This window comes from Sciurus carolinensis, chromosome 4, assembly GCF_902686445.1.
Source record: "Sciurus carolinensis chromosome 4, mSciCar1.2, whole genome shotgun sequence".
Lineage (NCBI taxonomy): Eukaryota > Metazoa > Chordata > Mammalia > Rodentia > Sciuridae > Sciurus > Sciurus carolinensis.
Genome location: NC_062216.1, coordinates 4,822,366 through 4,843,592, shown reverse-complemented (window position 1 = coordinate 4,843,592; position 21,227 = coordinate 4,822,366).

Sequence of the window (21,227 nt, the reverse complement as noted above, 5' to 3'; positions counted from 1 at the left end):
TTAAATGGCTGCCAAAATATTTAAAATAAAAACAATATTTTGTGATACTTGAAAATTATATAAACTTCACATCCTTGGGTGGGTAGAAATAGTTTTATTGAAGTGTGGTGATGCTTATTCTTTTATGTGCTATCTATGCTTTGGGGTAACAATGGCGGAATCATGTTCACTGTGACATACTCCTGGCTTCCCACTCCTGCCCGTTCAGTACAATCACAGTGAACTCAGCTGCATCTCAACCATGTTCCAAGTGCCATATGTACAACTGCACCCCAATGGTTTTTTCATTTGCTACCAGATACTTGCTTTTAGATATTTTAGAAATAAAAGGAAAGAAAATATGGACTTTGAAAGTTACACCTAAGACATGGTAGAGTGTTGGTTATTATTCAATTAGATGGCAGAGGATTGTATTTATGGTAGAATGGCAATATAGTTGTTTTAAAAAATACAATGTGTATTATCATAACCAGACTAAGTATTCGTTACAATGTTCCTAGCTTATAGGAAAGTGATGTCTAGAAAATGAGAAAATCTAAAATATCTCATTAAAGAAGAATTTCTTCCCAACAAAAGAACGAGAAAAACAAGGCTGGAAAGTTGTTTCCAAGTTAGTCAGCCAAGGTAAATTGTTGACTGATGGCAAATTAATTAAATTGTTTTGTTGACAGTCCAAGAAACATGTCCAGAGAAAATAAAGTTATTTAAGACTCTTAGCCTTTGATCAGGAATATTTGTGTGAAGAGTTAAGGAATTTTGGACCCATGTCAATAGTCAAAAAACAAAACGAGTGGTTTTGAGTAGTGCTCCCCACCATTCTTGATGAGAGACAGATGTTACCAATTTTGCTCAGTTGTTTATTTCAGGAATCTGCATTAATTTTTAAGTGATGAAGAATTAGCCTCTGAATAATTTAATTAGGACACACCTGACAAGATTATGTTTAGAGAAGTGAGACACCACTAAGTACAACCTGAAGTGGAATCTGATAAGATGTGTAACAATCAATGACAGTAAAAATATGTGTGGGGCAGGAAGCGTCTTAGCTGGACAAATCTATAAAGCTTGTCTTTTTAATTCAAAGTGTTCAAACCCTATAGTCATTTATTTTATTATGATCAGTGGGTGCAATGTTGATGACCCTTGACTACATTATGTGTTGTTGAACAAGTAGTGCCAATGGTGAATTACATTTGTTCTTGTAGATCAACCATTGTCAGTTCTGTAAAATGCTGTCAGAAATAAGTGAACTGTTCTGATCTGTCTCATCACATGGCAGTTTAATAACTAAGCAATAATAAAATTTTAGGGTCAAGATTAAAGTTTTTCTAAATGAGAAGAACTACTCTCAACCATTATTACGGAATACTGCATGACTTTGTAATTAGTTTTGCTGCAGACTTGACAAACATTTTAAAAGTGAATTAAACCTAAAATCACAAGACAAAACAATGCTTTTGTGTGAAACTTACTTTGCTGCAAGTCATTTTGATAACAATGTTTGGGTCACGAATAAGGTCAAGATGTCAAAAGTTAATGTAAAAAGTGAAAATTCTATTCCTACACAGTTCTGGTGTAGATACAATTTGTAAGATCAAATTATGGTATCTGTGTCATTTTTAGACCTCAATGCAAATGCAAAGGAAATATTCATATTTCAAAATCCATTTAACTGTGCATTTGAGGAGTTTGTACCTAACGTTCAGTGGAAATGATTTACCTGAAATGCAGTGAAAAACTAAAACTATTGAGAGAAAACTCTAATAGAATTCTAAAATATCCTTTTCAAGTGATGAATAAGCTCATTTAAAACAAATGTCCATGGATTTATATCAGTATTTGACAGTTCCTATCCATGCAGAATAACATCTTCAAAGACAAAACACATCAAATCTTAGTATAGGTGAACACTAACAGATGAACATTCACAACTAATTTTGGTGATAGGGAACATAAACTTGGATTCTCATTTAAGTGAAACATTACTTATACCTCAAGGAAGAATTTCATTCTTCTCAATAGTAGACGTATGTTACAAAAAAGTATTCAATTATTATATTTTGAATTTTATCAAAAATTTTATAGAAATCAGTTTTAATTCTTGTTAAATAATACCTATTACATAGCCTCATATTGCCTCTTGGCCTGCAAAGCCTGCAAATATTTACTACCTGGTCCTTAGCAGAAGTTTGCTAACTCATGGTTATGGAGGATGTGAGAGACTGGGTCAGAAGTATTCGGCTTGTTATTCTCAGAATGGAAAACGACATTGTCAGGGTAATTGCCTGACCATGAGTGAGTCATCTCTTTCTAGAATACTCACTAGCATTCCTATCAGAGCGCCCCAACCAGCTTAGGGGAGCGTGCCTTCTGAATAGAAAGCAGGCAGCGGCAGCAGATGGGAAGTCTGAAGAAGGAGCAGGGCAGTAACTGGATAGAGGGGTCAGAGACCCAAGCACCAGGGTCAGGCCACAGTGGAGACCCCAGCACTGAAGGGGAGTTTGGGATTGTGACATACTCTCGTCATTGAGCTTACACTTTGCTTCATGGAGGGACCTGGGCAGGTTCCAAGTCTGGGGTTCAGAGTTGGAAGCTAGGGTTGTCAGCTTGAGTAGGGGAAAGTAGGTAGAAACTAAGAGGCAGTAGAAAGAGTGAGGGCTGCTGTGGGTGGAGCACTTGCCCCCACAGGAGAAGGGGATGGAGAAGACTGCCCGGTCAAACCTGGCACCAGCCAGACGGCAAGGTCTCCTGAATTCTGTGGTCTAAATTGAAATGCAGCTCAACAACCAGAAAGCCTCTCTCTGTTCCTGTTATCTGCAGAAAAGGGAAATTTGGGACCAAGTTTTGGAAAACCAATAATACCTTTTTACCATAGCTCACTCCATGTTATTTACTTCACAATATACAAAGTACCATTTGGCCATGTTGGGCTTGGCCCAGCTTCACTATCCTCGGTAAGAGTCTTTTGGGGCCAGAATCTGCCCTAAAGAGTAGAATCTGGGAGGAGGGAGAGAGCGACCTGCTGGTCAGAACTCTGAGTCTGGGGAGTGCCAGGAGGGATGAGGGATGAGAACTCAGCAGCATGTGAGCAGAGCTGCAAGGCACCAGTCCAAAGTCAGGACAGGTGGAGATCAGAGGGGCGTCAGGGATCAGACGAGAGGTGAACTCGGAGGAGGCAAGATGGAAATGGCCAGGAGAGGCTGTGGCTGGCTGGGAGAATAAGGGGAGATGAGAGTTGAAGACAGGAGGTTCGAGGGTGCCTTAGACAGGCATTTTTTTCTAAAAAAAATAAATTAACCTGAGACCACGTTGTAGCATCGCGGTGTTCTTTGCGTTGTGAAAGTCATGCATTATTGGAGGCAGCAGCAACAGCAACCACACACCCACCAACGTTCACCCCCTTGAGACGGCAAGGGTGGAACACTTGCATCTCCCGTTTCCTTGGTAAGAAAACACAGTGTGCATGTCCTTGAACAAATTCAGTGAATTCACCTTTTAGGAACACCAAGAGCTTCCAACCAGTAGCCCTGCGTCTCTTCCCAGTAACTGGCCCCAAATTCCTATTTATTGCTGAGGAGCCATCCAAACCTTCTGGAGGAAAGCAAAGTGTTATGGTCTCCCCACACACGATCTTTTAATTGCAAAGGAAAATGGTGCATTTTTATTCTGAAAATCCTGACAGACAACACCTTAACCAAACGGTCAGATGTAACCACAACCATGCTGAAGTGAACTGACAGCGCCTTCCTCCCAAGACACACTGTCACCTCCCAAACACTGCTGCCCAAGAGGGTTCACCTGGATCCCATCTTGAGCAAACAAATCTAAATGGACGGCCTTCTGCAGAGCAACTGACCCCAAAACCATCGATTTCATGAAACACAGGACAAGAAGCCTGGGGTAACTAAGCAGGTTAAAGGAGACTGCTGAGATGGACAGCTCCGAGAGAAACACCATCCTCGATTGGCTTCTGGATGGAGAAAACAGAGGCTGCCTTTGGAACAGTCGAGGAGCTCTGAACAGGGTTGGCGTGTCAGGTATGGCATCGATATTTTTTTTTTTCTGAGTTTACTAATGTGTTGTGGTTTGGAGGAAATCCATGCTTTTAAGAAAAAAGATACTAAAGTACATGGGGTGAAATGTCAGGGCCCGGGGGAGAGGGGAAGTGAGAAATAAGAGAAGTTAATGTGGGTCAGCAATTGGTGACTCCATATGGAGGGTCTGAGGACACTGTGCTGTTGTCATCACTGTTCTGAAGTTTGTCCTTTTCCCAAGTAAAAGTCAGGAGACTGCCCCCCACTTCCAAGGCTTTACCCTAATGAAGCAATTATAAAGTTGCATGAAGATCTGTGTGTGAGTACATTTATCTCACTCTTGCTTATGAAAGTGAGACACTGGAAATAATTTAAATTTCTAGCAATAGGAGGACTGGTAAAGTAAATTATGGTGCTGCTTCCAGATATACAGTCGTGAATAGTGCACATTCATTAAGATAATTGTAAAGGATAGTGTTATTTGAGATGTGGAATATTTGTCATCTATTGCTAAGTAAAAAGAAAACAATTGCGAAACGTGGTCTGTGGCTGTACATCTCTAAAAAATACAAGTATGTGCAATTACACACGATCATAAACATTTAAAATACTGAAAGGACATACACTGAAAGGTTAATAATGTTTTCCCTGAAGCTTAGATTAGAAGTAGATTTTTAGAGGGGGTGTTTTTCTGTGTTCAATTTTTTTAAAGTAGGGAACATATTATTACTCAATTTAAAAGGGAAAAACCCCTTTTAAATGTGATTAAGATTCTTTCTATGTTATACATAACATCTTTCAACTGTAGAAATTTGGGTTTCTCTGCTGCTTGGGAATGCCATTGTTCCGTGTCAAGCCTCCCACAGTCTTTATGAAGTACTCTACCGTTTACTTATTCTCCCCCCGTGGCTTTTTCTGGAGGCCTCTGCTTGGTGCCTTCGACTGGAGAAAGCACATATTGATGCTGTGGCTTATTAGTGCTGACACTCAGAGAAATGGAAATATAAAGTGGTGCTTAATACTTGGCTACCTAGCGCTCATCTGGCTGGGGATTTAGTGCCAAGAAGAGAAGACGTGACATATGTAAGAGGAATGGCTTAAATAACAAGGCCCAACTTGCTAAAAAGAGCCTTACTCGGCGCACAGAGGTTCCTAAGCCTGAGAAGGAGCTTCCAGGGTCCCTCCTGAGCCCTGGGCTCTGGGAGACCTTCAAGAGCCAGCTTGCTGGGTCCTTGCCTTTCTTCCTCCGGAGTTGGCAGAAGGTGCCAGAATGAACATCTAGAAAAATATTCCCAATCCTGGGCCATCTATGATTTCAGCGATGTTAGTATCAAACCAAAGAAGGCAGTAAACTCTGTTTTCCTTCTCAGCCTCACTTTCTCCTCTATGAAATGGAAGGGGAATGGTCAGTCGTTTCCACCGGCCGCCCCCACCCGTTTGGAGGGGCTCAGAGGGAGGTGCCGTCACCTCTCAGGGGACAAGCAGCTGCTGTGGGACTGTGCCCTCCAGGCCACTGCTGTGCATTCAGCAACCAGCCAACTAACGTTATCAATGGGATTTCCTGTCCGTGGTTTAAAGGAAAAATATTCTGCATATTTCTTTTGGGGAAAACACCAAGCTCAGGTATCACATCAAAGATCTAAATTTTAGGCCAATGTCTCGTTTATACATGGAAGCTTGGCACTGTGACTTGGTGGACAAGCCCCTGCCAGCCTTGGGGCTGCCTTCAGAAGGGACGGCCTGCAGCCAGGCTCTATGTGCCAAACGAACAGGACAGCTCCTCCCGTCCGTGGTTTGCAGTGTGCTGGCAGGTGCCTGTCCTCTGACAGCACTGAGCACTCAGTATCACAACTGTTTTTCTTTGCTGGTTTGTCCTCCAGATAAAGTGCCGGTCTCCTGTGCGGGTATGCAGTGTAGAGCAGCACTGAGCAAAGTACACTGCCCCCTTCCCTCCCTCTGCCTTGAGTCAAAAATCCAGGCAAGGTCGAGGTACCCGAAGTCTCTTTTTTATGATTGTGGTGAACGGTACGTAACAGCATGTGTGGTTTCAGCCATATTTAAGTGTGACAGTAAGGACGGCCATCTTGTGACCCTCACCATACTCCATCGCCACTGTGCCCACTGAGTGACACCAGGGTTGCCTTGGTCCGGTGTTGGGGGCACTGCTGTGTGAACATGTGTGAAGAGATAGCTAGTCAAGCTTCTGTTGGCACTCTTTGGATGGGTTGCCATGAAGAGCATGCTGGACCGTATGGCAGCTCCATGTTTGATTTTTTCATGAAGAGCATGCTGGACCGTATGGCAGCTCCATGTTTGATTTTTTTGAGGAAACATCACACTTCTTTCCACAATGGCTGCCCATGTGACATTTCCACCAAGCGTACGCAGGGTTCCAATTTCCTCACATCCCACAAACCTTCGAGATAGATATTTTGGATTTGTTTTTTGATGACCATCCTAATGGGTTTGAAGTGGTATTCCATTGCAAGTCTTTTCAAAGAGTGTCTTATTCAAATGTTGATGCTTCTGAGAGGAATGAATTCCTGAACTGATACCCAGGAGATCACAGAAGGATTGGGAGATGAGGGCAGGGCAGGAAGAAGGTCTGGGGGGAGCGGACATGGAGTCTGGGGTGGGGTCTGTGAGCAACTGCAGCTGGAGGGCAGCAGGTCTGGCTCCCCGGCTGCCTAGGTGGGCCTCCGTCTGGCTCTTGTGTCTGCTCCACTGTACGTGCGTAGGACCGACCAAATTTAATTATACATCACAATGCTTGTGGCTACTCCAGCGGAGATGGCCGTCTCCAAGAGCTACCAAGTGAAGTAAGTGTCTGTGTTGGCTCCATGATGAATTTTAAACATGGGTTCTCTTTTTCCTTAAGATCAAAACAATAAGCCGCATGCATTTGGAGTGGCAAAAACTGTTTCTACATTCAATGAGAAAAACCATGCAGCGTTTTAAGTAGAAAATCATATGGGATGTCTATGAATCTATTTAGTCCTAACGTTCACTGTCAGTTTGCCTGGGATCTCTCCTCCCTCCTGTCTTGAGGTAGAAAGGCGTCTAAAGCTACAGATGCAGCTGGTCAGCCTCGCGGCCTCTCTCCCGCTTCCCGGTTACTCACCTGCCTGAAGGTCACATGCCTTGACCGCAGTACCTCTGCTGTTTTCATGCAGGGCTGGGCTTGCCGACCGCGCTTTTAGTTTAAACCACGCGTCAGGCTGTTGACCTGCGTGTGCTACAGACACCCACGTACCCCTCTGCAGCCCACAGTCCGCCCTCGGAGCCCTTTGCCTTTTCTCCTCCTCAGGTGCAGCCACGCTATCTTCACGATTTTGCCTTTGGCAAAAGGCCTCTCAATCGATTCTTCCTATCCATGCTATTTTTATTTATTTATTTTTTTGGTGGGGGGCACATCTGGGTGAGTTTCTCTAAAAGTAAGCGTTGGCAGGTAGAAGGGCTGGCACATTTTTAGGCTCACGGGGTATTTCTAATCACTCTCTTGCGTTTTTAACAATTTTCATTCTTGTAAAGAATTAGTATTAGTAGATGTTTTAAAATGTAGATTTTATTATTTTTCTGAGAGGATCAGGAAACTACCATCAAGGGAAACGATAGTTTGCAGCATCCGAGAAAAGGTCATGCCACACCCCGCGAGGGTCCTCTTGGGGAAGACCAGGGTGGGCCAGACTCAAGGCAGACCCTTTACCGTGGCTTCTGTGGGAAGACAAGGCTAGCAGAGCCAGCAGGAGTGGGCTGGTCAGGTTGACTGAATCCAGGGGACTCCAAGGTGTGGGGTCTGTCTCGGGTGGTCTGGGACCTGGCCAGGCGGGGACTGCTTCCTCCTGGGGCACAAGAGAACAGGAGGAGGGTGCTTAGAGTGTGGGGTCAGGACTTGCCGGTTTGTCATGAAAGCCATGCTCATAGAGCGAGTTTGCTAGCCCCGGGGTGGGGGGAGCAGTCCTTCCCTGGTCAGCTATGCCCCATGAGGTCAAAGCACTGGGGATGCAGAAAGTAAGGAAAGAGAGTAACACGTGGGTTTTCAAATGCCAACCAGTCTGCAGAGCCTGACATGTCACCTCATCATTTGCATTCCTCTAAATATTGTGAGGTTAAATTCTATTTGCATGTTTATCCTCTATGAATCTGTTCCTCTGTGAATTGCCTGCTGTATCATTGGTGCATTTTAATATTGGGTCATTTGTCTCTTTCATATGGACTTATTTATGAATGGCTAATGTGTTATGCATACAGATCCATTGTGGATTATATGAGCTAAATCTGTCTTTTTCTTATCTGTAGCTTCATTTCCCTCTGCTCATGATGTCTTTGTTATATGTATATTTACATTTTTAATTTTAATTTTAATATAGATATATTTAGCAATCTTTTCCTTCAGTGTTTGTTATTTTTTCTGTGTCTAATTCAAGAAATCATTTTTTTCATCAAGAGATTATTAAGATTTACATCACTTTTTCCAGAAATTTTATTTTTCTTGTAACATTTAATGGTCCTGTAACTGCTTGTGTAGTGATTGCACTGTATACATTTCCATGAGGACAGCTGGTTCACATGTTGTTTTTAGAATGGTCCATGTTCAATGCACTGGTTCTCAACAACATCTAGCAAGACCTAGTAGATGGTCTTTTCTTGTGTAAACATCTCATGAGCACTTCAGAGAGGAAACTTATTTTCGATTATTGGGGTATAGCATTTAGCATCTATCAATATATCAATAAGATGCCTTACTCGTCACCAAGCTGGATTTTCTCTCCCCATGTCTACCACAGCTGCGATGTGTTCATCTGTCATGGACAGAGATAAATTTAAAATGTGCTGCACCCACTACTTCTGCCCGCTCTGCCCTGCACTCCCTGGTCTTTCTTTCTTCTGTTGCTGCTGAAAAACTTGGGACACAGTCAGGACCATGGTGTCTCCAGGGACGTTCAACCTGTGCCTTTGCAAAGGGCCTCTCTGCTCACCCACTCACTGGCTTCTCATTATTCTAAAGTTACCTTATTTGACATGAGGGCAATCCTGCATTGTGTGCCTGGGATATAACTTTACCTGAGATTTTATATTTTCACTTTCTTGGTTTTGCTTTGTGGTCTGGCCTGAAAGTCTGTTTCTTGTGAGGTAGGCCTTTCTGAGTTTGCTAGATGATAGTGATGCTAAGTCCTGGCTCAATCAGAGTGTTTAATGTTGTTTTGCTTTCTGTTTTTGTTTTAAAAATATTATGAAGACAGTTTGGCAATTTATTATAAAGTTAAATATATTCTCACCCAAAATAATCTTATGTAACAGGAGATCCAGCAACTGCGCTCCTTGGTATTCACCATAAGGAATCAAAACATAGGTCAATAAAACGGGCACATGAATGTTTATAAGACCTTTATTCAAAATTTCCTAAATTTGGAAGCAACTGAGATGCCTCAGTTGAGCAAGTGGTGAAATAACACATGCTGCAATCAAAGAGCAGAATATTATTAAGCAATAAAGAGAACTGAGGTATCAATCCACTAAAAGACTGGAAGAATCCTAAAGGCTGTTATAAATGAGAAAAACTGACCTAAAAAGGTGCTACATAGTATGACCACAACCGTGTGACATGGGAATGGCAAAGTGGCAGGATGGTAGGTGGAGCAGTGACTGCCAGGTGTTGGGGAGGAATGAAGAGGTGCAGGCCCCAGATCTCCAGCAGGAAAATGCACTGTAGGGGACGCACCATAGGGGATGCAGTGTAGTGGATGCAGTGTAGGGATGCACTGAAGGGGATGCAGTGTAGGGGATGCAGTGTAGGAATGCCCTGAAGGGGATGCACTGTATGGGATGCAGTGTAGGGATGCACTGAAGGGGATGCAGTGTAGGGGATGCAGTGTAGGGGATGCACTGTATAGATGCAGTGTAGGGGATGCACTGTACGGGATGCACTGTATGGATGTATTGTAGGGGATTTACTGTAGGGGATGCCCTGTATGGATGCCCTGAATGGATGCCTTGTATGACTGCACTTTATGGATGCACGGTGTGGATGTCCTGTATGGCTGCACCGTATGGATGTCCTGTATGGAACGCTGTGTGGATGCCCTGTATGGAAGCCCTGTATGGATGCCCTGTATGGATGCACCGTATGGATGTCCTGTATGGATGCTCTGTGTGGATGTCCTGTATGGATGCCCTGAATGGATGCCCTGAATGGATGCCTTGTATGGGCGCACTGTATGGATGCACTGTATGGATGTACTGTATGGATGCCCTGTATGGATGCCCTGTATGGATGCACCATATGGATGCACCATATGGATGCTCTGTGTGGATGCACTGTATGGATGCCCTGAATGGATGCCTTGTATGGATGCACTGTATGGATGCACTGTATGGATGCACTGTATGGATGCACTGTATGGATGCACTGTATGGATGCCCTGTATGGATGTCCTGTGTGGATGCCCTGTGTGGATGCCCTATATGGATGCCTTGTATGGATGCACTGTATGGATGCAGTGTATGGATGCACTGTATGGATGCAGTGTATGGATTTCCTGTGTGGATGCCCTGTATGGATGCCTTGTATGGATGCACTGTATGGATGCCCTATATGGATGCACTGTATGGATGTCCTGTGTGGATGCCCTATATGGATGCCTTGTATGGATGCACTGTATGGATGCAGTGTATGGATGCACTGTATGGATGCAGTGTATGGATTTCCTGTGTGGATGCCCTGTATGGATGCCTTGTATGGATGCACTGTATGGATGTACTGTATGGATGCACTGTCTGGATGCCCTGTGTGGATGCATTGTATGGATGCACTGTATGGATGCCCTGTGTGGATGCCCTGTGTGGATGCCCTGTGTGGATGCACTCTGTGGATGCACTGTATGGATGTCCTTGTGGATGCCCTGTATGGATGCACTGTATGGATGCACTGTATGGATATCCTGTGTGGATGCCTTGTATGGATGCACTGTATGGATGCACTGTATGGATGTCCTGTGTGGATGCATTGTATGGATGCACTGTATGGATGTACTGTATGGATGCACTGTCTGGATGCCCTGTGTGGATGCCTTGTATGGATGCACTGTATGGATGCACTGTATGGATGCACTGTATGGATGCACTGTATGGATGTCCTGTGTGGATGCATTGTATGGATGTACTGTATGGATGCACTGTATGGATGCACTGTGTGGATGCCCTGTGTGGATGCCCTGTGTGGATGCCCTGTGTGGATGTCCTGTGTGGATGCCTTGTATGGATGCACTGTATGGATGCCCTGTGTGGATGCACTGTATGGATGCACCGTATGGATGTCCTGTTTGGATGCCCTGTATGGATGCACTGTATGGATGCCCTGTATGGATGCACTGTATGGTGCACTGTATGGATGCACTGTGTGGATGCCCTGTGTGGATGCACTGTAGGGTATGTGCTATAGTGGTGCGTGTGGGTCCTCACACTTTTGTCCAAAGCTGCACACATACACCACCATGAGCGAACCCTGAGGCAAACTAGGTGCTTGTGGTGTAATGTGTACACATGCTCCTGACAGTGACAAATGTAGCACTCTGTAGGACGTTGATGAGGAGGAGGCTGTGCATATTTGGGGTTGGGGATATATGGGAATTCTCTGCACTCCTCTTTAGTTATCTGTGAACCTAAAACTAATAACAAAGTCTATTACAATATATTATTAAGTGTGAGCTGTTTGCTTTCTTTGCTTAACTCTTTGGATAATCAGTGATAGTGCCATTTTCACTCAAAGGTGACATGTACCATCATGTCTGCCCCCTCTTTAGAGAACATCTTGGCATTCCTCTAAGAACAAGGGTACTGTTGACTTGTTTCCTTTTGCACCCCATCCCACTCTTCAGCACCCCTCGTGCTTGTTAGTGTTATCATCCACAGTTTTGCTTAGTACTATTATGTGTGTTATGCTTTAATCACCTCATTAGTTTTAAACTATATTTAATACTCTTCAGATATTTGAAATTAAGCATTCAGTGAATTTCCTCTACCGCCCGAGCCTCTTCTTGTCCTGCTGCATTTTTAATTGGATTCTTAGCGCACGTATTGCAGCCACTACCTTAACCTCGTGTTTGTCGCTCTTCTATATTTAAACCTCACAGTTCCCTTTCTGTTTCCCTGCTATTTCCTTAACTCGGTTGACTGAGATTCCTCTTTTATTCATTTTCTCGGGTAGACTCGTGGGAACAATGTTCCCTGGTTCTTGTATGTTTATTACAGTTTGTAGTTTTTATGACTTGGAAGACAATTTATGATGGCCACAGAGACAAATGTGACTCAGGAACAGAGCCTGCCTTTGGAGTCCCTGGCCAGAGGGGACCCGGGGAGCTCTTCCCTGCTGCCAGGCCCTTTGCACAGGCTGTGGCTGTCCACATGGGAATGCAGTGACCATCCTTGCCTTCCCCACCCCCAGGAGGGGTTGCATGCAGTGTGTCTTGTGACTCAAGGTGTGCTATCTTCTCTTCTGCACTCTTCTGCTTTTGCCCCAACCCAGTGGCTTTGGGCACAATCTAATCTGTGGGCCTCCTAGATTCACTGAAAAAACAGTCTGCAAAATGACTCCCGTTTCTTCTTATTGCTCTTCTTATGATTTCCAGGCGGTGAGGTGGACGTGCTGACTCACAGGCTCGCTTTGCTGGCACGTTTCTGGAGCTTTTCAGTGCTAATACATGATTTTCCTTTGGTTGTGCTTTTGGACACCTCTAATTTTATTGCTGTATGGTCAGAGAACGTGGTCAATATGATATCGATTCAATTATATCTGCTGAGAATTCCTGTGCAAATTGGCGTGTGGGTAGTCCTTGCAGACGTTCTGTGTGTGTTGAAGATGTATTTTCCAGTTGCCGGGAGCAGGGTGCACATGCACTCATTACTAGGCTGGTTTATTGTTTAGTTCTTATTTTGGGGATCCTCTATTTTTCTGCTTGTTCTATCATTTGCTAAGAGAAATGCATATTAAACTATTCACTATGATTTTAAGAGGAACTTTAAAAAACAAATTTACATCTTTTTAGTGTAGGTTTGGAGGCAACATTGTTAAGGTTAGTGAGTTCGCACAGGCTGTAATCACCTTCCTGGTGGGTGGATTCTTTCCTTCTGTGTGACTCTTTAATCTTGAACTCTGACATTGACTTCTTGCACTGCAACTTTTTCTTCTGTTCTATCTGACACACATGCACACATGTGCACACGTGCGCACCCACATATACCTTGAATCCTATTTACACTGTCAGGGAATATAATACCTCTGTTGCAGTTTCCTACTTTAATCCTTATATGGATGTCTTAGCTCTATTCTTAAATGTCAACCATTCTTTCTCTTTTTCCTAACTTTCTCGGCTGACATTCCACCTTTATCAGTTTTCTCAGGAAGGGCACAAAGACATCGGTATGGTTACTGTCTGTTAAGTTCCAGCATGAGTCATTTCACTTTCTGGGGCTGGGGATTGAACCCAGGGCCTTGCATATCCTCAGCCTGCCCTCTAGCACCCCATTACACCCTCAGTACAGGTACGAGTTTAATTCAACTCTGTTTCTGTTGTGGAACTAATAAGAATAGTTTTATTATTAAAACGGATGTGGCATTTTTACATTTACTTATACATATTGAGCTTCCCTAATCCAAAAATTCAACATTCCAAATGCTACAAAACCTGAAACTTTTGAGTTTTATTTAGGAAAATATAGTTTTAAAAAGAAATATCAGAAGGAATGAATCACAAGAAATGAAGACTGATGCCACAAGAAGAAATTCCATACTGTGAGACTTTGTTTCATGCATAAAATTACTGAATAAGTTGTATGAAATCATCTTCAGGCTATGTGTTTAAGGTATTTATGAAGCAAATGCCTTTTGTGTTTAGCTTGTCCTCCCTAGGAGAGGTCAATATGTATGTGCAACTAACTATTCCAAAATCTAAAACATTCTGGAACCTGAAACACAGTTCCAAGCAACTTGAGATGTTCAACTTGTTCGTCTTTCTTTTCTTTTGCTTCTTAGATGATTTTTCTCTGTTTTGGCTGGACTTTGTCTACCTCTTTTTCCCTACCGATTTGTAGCACCTATATTCTATTCTTTTGGTGGTTATACTTACATTTTAAATTATGTGCAGTGTATTTAACAAAATCTGAAGTTGTTCGATCTCTTTATCCTACTACTGAACAATGTGAAGATTTAAGAATATTTAACTCTGATTAATAACTTTCTTTCTTCATGCTATTTTCTTTGCTACTTTAGTTCCAGCTTGCTTTCAACATCTTGAGAAAAGGCTTGTTTAGATCTACCCACGTGCTCACCCATTCTTAACTCACCTTTCCTGCTTCATTCCTTCCTCTGGGTTCCATGCCTCTCTGATGTGCATCTTCTGAGTGGTGCAGAGGATCTGTGAGTGGCTGCTTGTCTCAGTCTCTACCTGAAGTGTCTCTGTACCCCCTCCTCTAGGAAGGTGGCAGTTGGGTCTAGCTATTGTCACCTGCTGGTCCTGCGGTGTTAATCTTTGCTCTTTGTACATGGGCTACGTTTTCCTTTCTGTTTTTAACATATTCTTTTTTGTGTTTGCTACACTGAAGTTTCGCAGTGAAGTGGCTCCATGAATAAATACTTTTACTTACTGGGATGTGTGTGAACTCTCTATTATGGCATAATAAATTATCCCTGAATTTAGCCATTTGACAACAGCACACACTTATGGGATCCCTGTGTCTGTGGTCGGGAATCCAAGCAGTCTGGTCATTCTTTGCTCTGGCTGCAGTCACGCCAAGGCCTGACCAGGGCAGGACCTGCCTCAGAGTCTACCCTTGGGTCCCTAGACGGAGGACCTCCTTCCTGCTGGCTGACAAGAAGAGTCAAAGAGAGGATGCAGGCAGGACGGAATCCCAGAAGTGGTACCCCATCCCCGCCGCCATGTTCAGCTTCTTAGAAAGGAGGTGTTATGTCCAGCTTGCACTCAAGGTGGGGTACCACACTAGGGTGTGAGAAATGGGATCATCAGGAGCCAATTCAGAAGATGTTCTTATCTAGGACATGTCATTTTAAAATCTGAATATTTATGTTTTTCACCAGTTTTCAAAAATATTCTGTCATTTTGTTCTTTTATTTTACAAGTTTAATAAATATGATTAGTGCTTTTTCTTTTTTATCTCCCCTACAATTTATCAAACAAGTTAAATGATGGAACTTATAATTCTGTAGACCCTTTTCCTATTTCTAACTAAGTTCTATTTGGTTCTTTTAGTGTCTTTTCATGTTTTCAACTCATTAAAAGAATGTTTCAGTGTTTTAATTCTATCATCATTTTAAATCGCTGTTCTCCTGACTCTCCTGGGGTGCGTGTCTGGCCTGTGTGATGTCATAATGACCTGCTGTGGTGTCATAATGACCTGTCACAATGTCATAATGTCCTACTGTGATGTCATAATGACCTGCTGTGGTGTCGTAATGACCTGTCACAATGACCTGCTGTGGTGTCATAATGTCCTGCTGTGGTGTCATAATGACCTGTCACAATGTCCTAATGTCCTGCTGTGGTGTCATAATGACCTGTCACAATGTCATAATGCCCTGCTGTGGTGTCATAATGACCTGCTGTGATGTCATAATGACCTGTCACAATGTCATAATGTCCTACTGTGATGTCATACTGACCTGCTGTGGTGTCGTAATGACCTGTCACAATGACCTGCTATGATGTCATAATGACCTTCTGCATGTCATAATGTCTTGCTGTGGTGTCATAATGACCTGCTGTGGTGTCATAATGCCCTGCTGTGGTGTCATAATGACCTGCTATGATGTCATAATGACCTGTCACATAATGACCTGTCACAATGTCATAATGTCCTACTGTGATGTCATAATGACCTGTCACAATGTCATAATGACCTTCTGCATGTCATAATGTCCTGCTGTGGTGTCATAATGACCTGCTGTGGTGTCATAATGTCCTGCCGTGGTGTCGTAATGACCTGTCACAATGTCATAATGTCCTACCGTGGTGTCATAATGACCTTCTGTGGTCTCCTTTCTTGTCCCCACTTCACCCAAGTCCTCTTTGTCTGTTGGGGTGGGGTTGGGTGTTCAAGCGCTCTTCCGTGGGGTGCTCTCAGGTGTTCCACAAGTCCTTGAAAGTAATACCATTGAAAAAGTCAACGATCTTTCATTTCTTCCAGTATTTATTTTTGAAATATTTATTCTTAAATATATCACAAAACAGACAAAAGTTTTGAGTGTGGCAATATCCCTTAGAGGCAGGAAATGCTTTCTGCAGACCAGGGCAGCTCTGGAAATCACTTACAAACTCCATTCAACCTTCAGTAACTTGCATAGTCAGAGCGAGTGCCACTCTCCCGGAACCCCTGACGTGCTAGCTTTTTAATGTCATTAATCACTTTAGAGTAATATGTGTGTAAATGTAGAATTGAATATCACTCTTAGATGACACTAATAAAATGGCATGTTTGTCCACTTTATTCACTAAGGGTGTCATAAGGTTTTATTTGGTAAAGGATCCTGCTGCTTAATAAAAGAGGAGTTGGAAACACCACTGTTCAGGGAACGGGGCCCCTGGGCCTGCCACCTCACTCCATCTCTGAAACAGGGACGTGCAATCTGCAGTCAGGGTCAAGAGTACTATGGGGTACGGTGTCCACGGGAAAACCGAAGGCGAAAGGACCCGCCCTTGTTTGCTCCCTGAGTGGGTGGGCTGCTGTCTGCTTCTGACCTGACGTTCAGAGTTGGTGTGGGACTCTGCTGCCAGGTCAGGGCCCCGTCCTCGACAAGACCTCAGCGAGACTGCCTGGATCCCAGTCCTGTTGCAGGGGTCCCCAGGTCACCTGGTTACAAGTGGTAGTTCTCACAACCCCCCAGTTGGTTCATTTGCTGCAACTCAGGAAAGAGAGTTATACGTAGGACTATGGCTTTGTAATAAAGGATTCAGATCAGGACTAGCCAAATGAGAGACACAGAGGCCAAAATCTGGGAGGGTCTCGGGTGCAGAGCTCCTTTGTCCCTGCCTCAGGGGGTTGGGCAATGTCCCACCCTTAGCATGTCAATGTGTTCACTAGCCAGGAAGCTCCCTGAGCTTTAGGGTCAAAGATTTTATTGGGGTTTCGCTGACTGAATTACTCACTGGCTGCCCTTTGAACACAGTCTCTGACTGCGCTCCCTTTCCCAGAGGTTGGGCATCCAAAATTGTCAACACAACACTCTGGTCACATCTTGGTCTTCCTGGTGACCATTCCTGGTGGCTGTCCTGAAGCTACCTAGCAGCAACTGTGAGGCATTCATTAGCATAACAACCACTCTTGTGTTGAAACAATGTTCCAAGGGTCATGGAGCTCTGGGCCACAACTGGGGACAAAACCCAGCTACATCCTTCATTGTACCACAACTTTTTTCCCCAAATATGTCCACATGTAAAAAATTTGTTCTACTTAGTTCTACATGACAGTAGAATACATCTTGACACATCACACATAAATGGAGTATAGCTTCTCATTTGTCTGGTTGTACGTGACGTACAGTTACACAGGTCATGTACTCATATATGCACATAGGGTGCTAATGTCCAATTCATTCTGCTATCATTCCTACCCCCATCCCCCTCCCCTCCCTTCACATCTCTCTGATTAGTCCAAAATACCACTATTCTCCCTGCCACCCTTATGGTGCATTAGCATCCACATATCAGAGAGAACATTCGGCCTTTGGTTCTTTGGGATTGACTTTTTTCACTCAGCATAATATCCTCCAGTTCCATCCATTTACTGGCAAATACCATGGTTCTTTTGGAGTGTTCTCCTTGGATTCCCATTTTGGGTTTTCTCTCATCTGCTTCTTTATAACACTGGGCTTATTCCTGTTTGGAGGAAGCACCAACCTTCTCTGCCTTCCTTGGTTGGCCGAGTAGACAGCAGAGGAAAATTCAGGAGAAAGAAGTCATTTATCTTCATCTGTCCTTCTTTTAGTTCTGGCAAAAGTTTATTTATTTATTTCTTTTTTTGTGCTTAAAATGGTTTGGCTCTGTTCTTGCAAGGTAGGACGCCAGAGAGCAGGAGGCCCATGGGGCACTGTCACAGAGCGTGCATGTGCCTCTGTCTGTCCTGGTATGTGCACCCAGGCTCCAGCAGAAGGGGCTGCAAGTGTGGCCCTCGCCCAGGCAGGACTTGGGTTGGCCTGGCACAGCCAGGGACGGGACACGTGGGAGGCCCTCGCGTGCTTTGTCTCTGCCTGCTCGCCTCCTTCCTGGCTGCTTCATTTCTGCACAGATTGGTCTATTTCTCTCCATTTCCACTCTATATAATTTTCCTGTCCCATTTCTTGCCTTTGTTAAATTGTTTCTCTTCTGTGCTTCTTCCTGAGATCTTTGAAAGTTCCAAATAAAAGTGCACGTATTTGTGTGGAGTGAATAATGCATGAACCAGTTCCTTTCAATGCATGAAATTGTGCTCCTTATAATGTCACTCATTAATCTACATGGCAAAAACAGTGGGAGAAGGTCGATATGGTTAAAGATAATTAGCAATTGATTAGCACCTGAGAAGCTAAATAAAAAGACACATTCTCCCAGCAATGGCTTGAGTGGATAAAAACAAGGATTCTCATTTGAGGCAAGTCATGGTGTTCAGGGGTGTGATAGAGAAAAATCTTTGTGTTAATATGGGCATGAATCAAGGCAAACATTTATCTGGAAAAAGAGACAGGAACTATTCCCACATATTTGCAATGTATTTTGTTAAAGAATATCTGTCACTAGAAATCTAAAATCTTATAAACATCGAGAGGCAAAAAATCCAAGATGCTGAAATTGCAGCACCAATTAAGCCTTCGTTTCCTCCAGTGCACTCCATGTTTCCAAGAGGTTATTTCTCCTCCTGCCTGTTTCCAGTGGGCCTGCCAAGAGCCAGCTCTGACTGGGGACAGTCGTATACAGGTGAAAGGTGGAGGGGCTCCTGATGCCGAGACGCAGAGCCAGGCTCCCCAGGCCTGCAGCCCGTGTGCCCAGATGTGGTGCGTACCTGGTCGCCTTTTTACAGCCTCATGTACATCTGAATGCTACAGACGCCTAGTCAGTCATCCGTGGAAATAAAAAGACGCAGAGACTGTCAGCAGATGTGAATGATGCATCTTAGACTCGCTTCCTTTTCCTAGGCTTTGTGTTCCGTTCACTGCTCTCTGCCTATCTGTTATGGCTGGCGTAACCAAGGAGCAGAGACATTTCAAATGACTCACCTGTACCAAACCACACGTGCTGCTTCTCCTTATTCCATGACAGTACAGAGGTATTAATAAAGCATTTGCTTTGCATCAGGCATTATAAGTAACCTAGGGATGATTTGAAGCGTACAGGAAGATGTGTGTAGATTGTGTGCCAGCATTGTTTCATGTCCTATAAGGGATCTGAGCGTTCTTGGAGTCTGGTTTCCATGGGGTGGGGAGGCAGCGTTCCAGATCCACTTCCTGTGGGTACTGAGAGAAGATTGCTTTTTTCTCATTCTCCTCCTTTGTTCCCACATTAAGAGTTTGGGGTAGAGGTAATGGTAATTCCTTCAAGTTCAGTGCAAGAGGAATAAGGGTCATGAGCTTTGAGTCTTTTCAGTCTAAATTCCTTTAGCCCTAAAGAGGAAATCAGAGGTGCTTATCACAAAATGTGAAGCATGGATGTCCCTCTTCATGTTTGTAGTTAAAATTTTATTAGGAGTACCTCAGGTGTGCTTACTTTCCTTTTATTTATTCATTTCTTTAATTTTTTTCATTGTTGACGGACCTTTATTTTATTCATTTATTCATTTATTTATATACAGTGCTGAGGATCAAACCCTAGTGTCTCACTAGGCAAGTGCTCTACCACTGACCCACAACCCCAGTCCATTTTAATTTTTTAAATTGGTTCTTTTTATTCATGACAGAAGAATCCATTTTGATATAATTATACAGGCATGGAATATATCTTATTGTAATTAGGACCCCATTCTTGTGGATGTACATGATGGTGAGATTCACTGTGGTGTATTCATACATGTACATGGAAAATTATGTCAGATTCATTCCACTGTCTTTTCTATTCCCATCCCTCCTCCCTTCCCTTCATTCCCTTTTGTCTGATCCAATGAACTTCTATTCCCTCCCCGCTTATTGTAGTATGTCAGCATTCACATATCAGAGAAAACATCCAAGTTTTGTTTTCTTGGGATTGGATTATTTCACTTAGCATGATAATCTCCAGATCCATCTATCTACTGGCGAAGGTCATAAACTCATTCTTCTTTATGGCTGAGAAATATTCCTTTGTGTATATGTACCACATTTTCTTTATCCATTCATCTGTTGAAGGGCACCTAGGTTGATTCTATAGCTTAGCTATTGTGAATTGAGCTTCTGTAAACATTGATGTGGCCATGTCACTATGGAATGCTGATTTTAAGTCCTTTGGGTATAAACTGAGGAGTGGGATAGCTGGGTCAAATGGTAGTTCTATTCTCAGTTTTTTTGAGGAATCTCCATAATGCTTCCCATAGTGGTTGCACCAACTTGCTGTCCCACCAGCAATGCATGAGTGCACCTTTTCCCCCACATCCTCGCCAACGTTTATTGGTATTTTATTCTTGATAATTGCCATTCTGACAAAGTGATGAAATCTCAGTGTAGTTTTAGTTTGCATTTCTCTAGTTGCTAGAGATGTTGAAAATGTTTTCAAATATTTGTTGACCATCTGTATTTCTTCTTCTGTGAAGTGTCTGTTCAGTTCCTTTGCCCATTTTCTGATTGGGTATTTTTTTTGTGTGTGTTAAGTTTTTTGAGTTCTTTATTTTTCCTAGAGATTAATGCTCTATCTGAGGTGCAGTTGGCAAAGATCTTCTCCCATTCTGTAGGCTCTCTCTTCATGTTCCCGATTGTTTCCTCTGCTGTGAAGAAGCTTTTTAGTTTGAAACCCTCCCATTTATTGATTCTTGATTTTACTTTTGTGCTTAGGGGTCTTGTAGAGGAAGTCAGTTCCTGAGCTGATATAGTGGAGTGTTGGGAAGTCAGTTCCTGGGCTGGCCTGATGGAGAGTTAGGCCTACATTTCTTTCTGGTAGATGTGGGTTTGTGCTCACATTTCTATAAAGGCACACCACTACTTAAAATATGGGGTGGAGTGGGAGGGAGAATTTCTGTAAAAAAAAG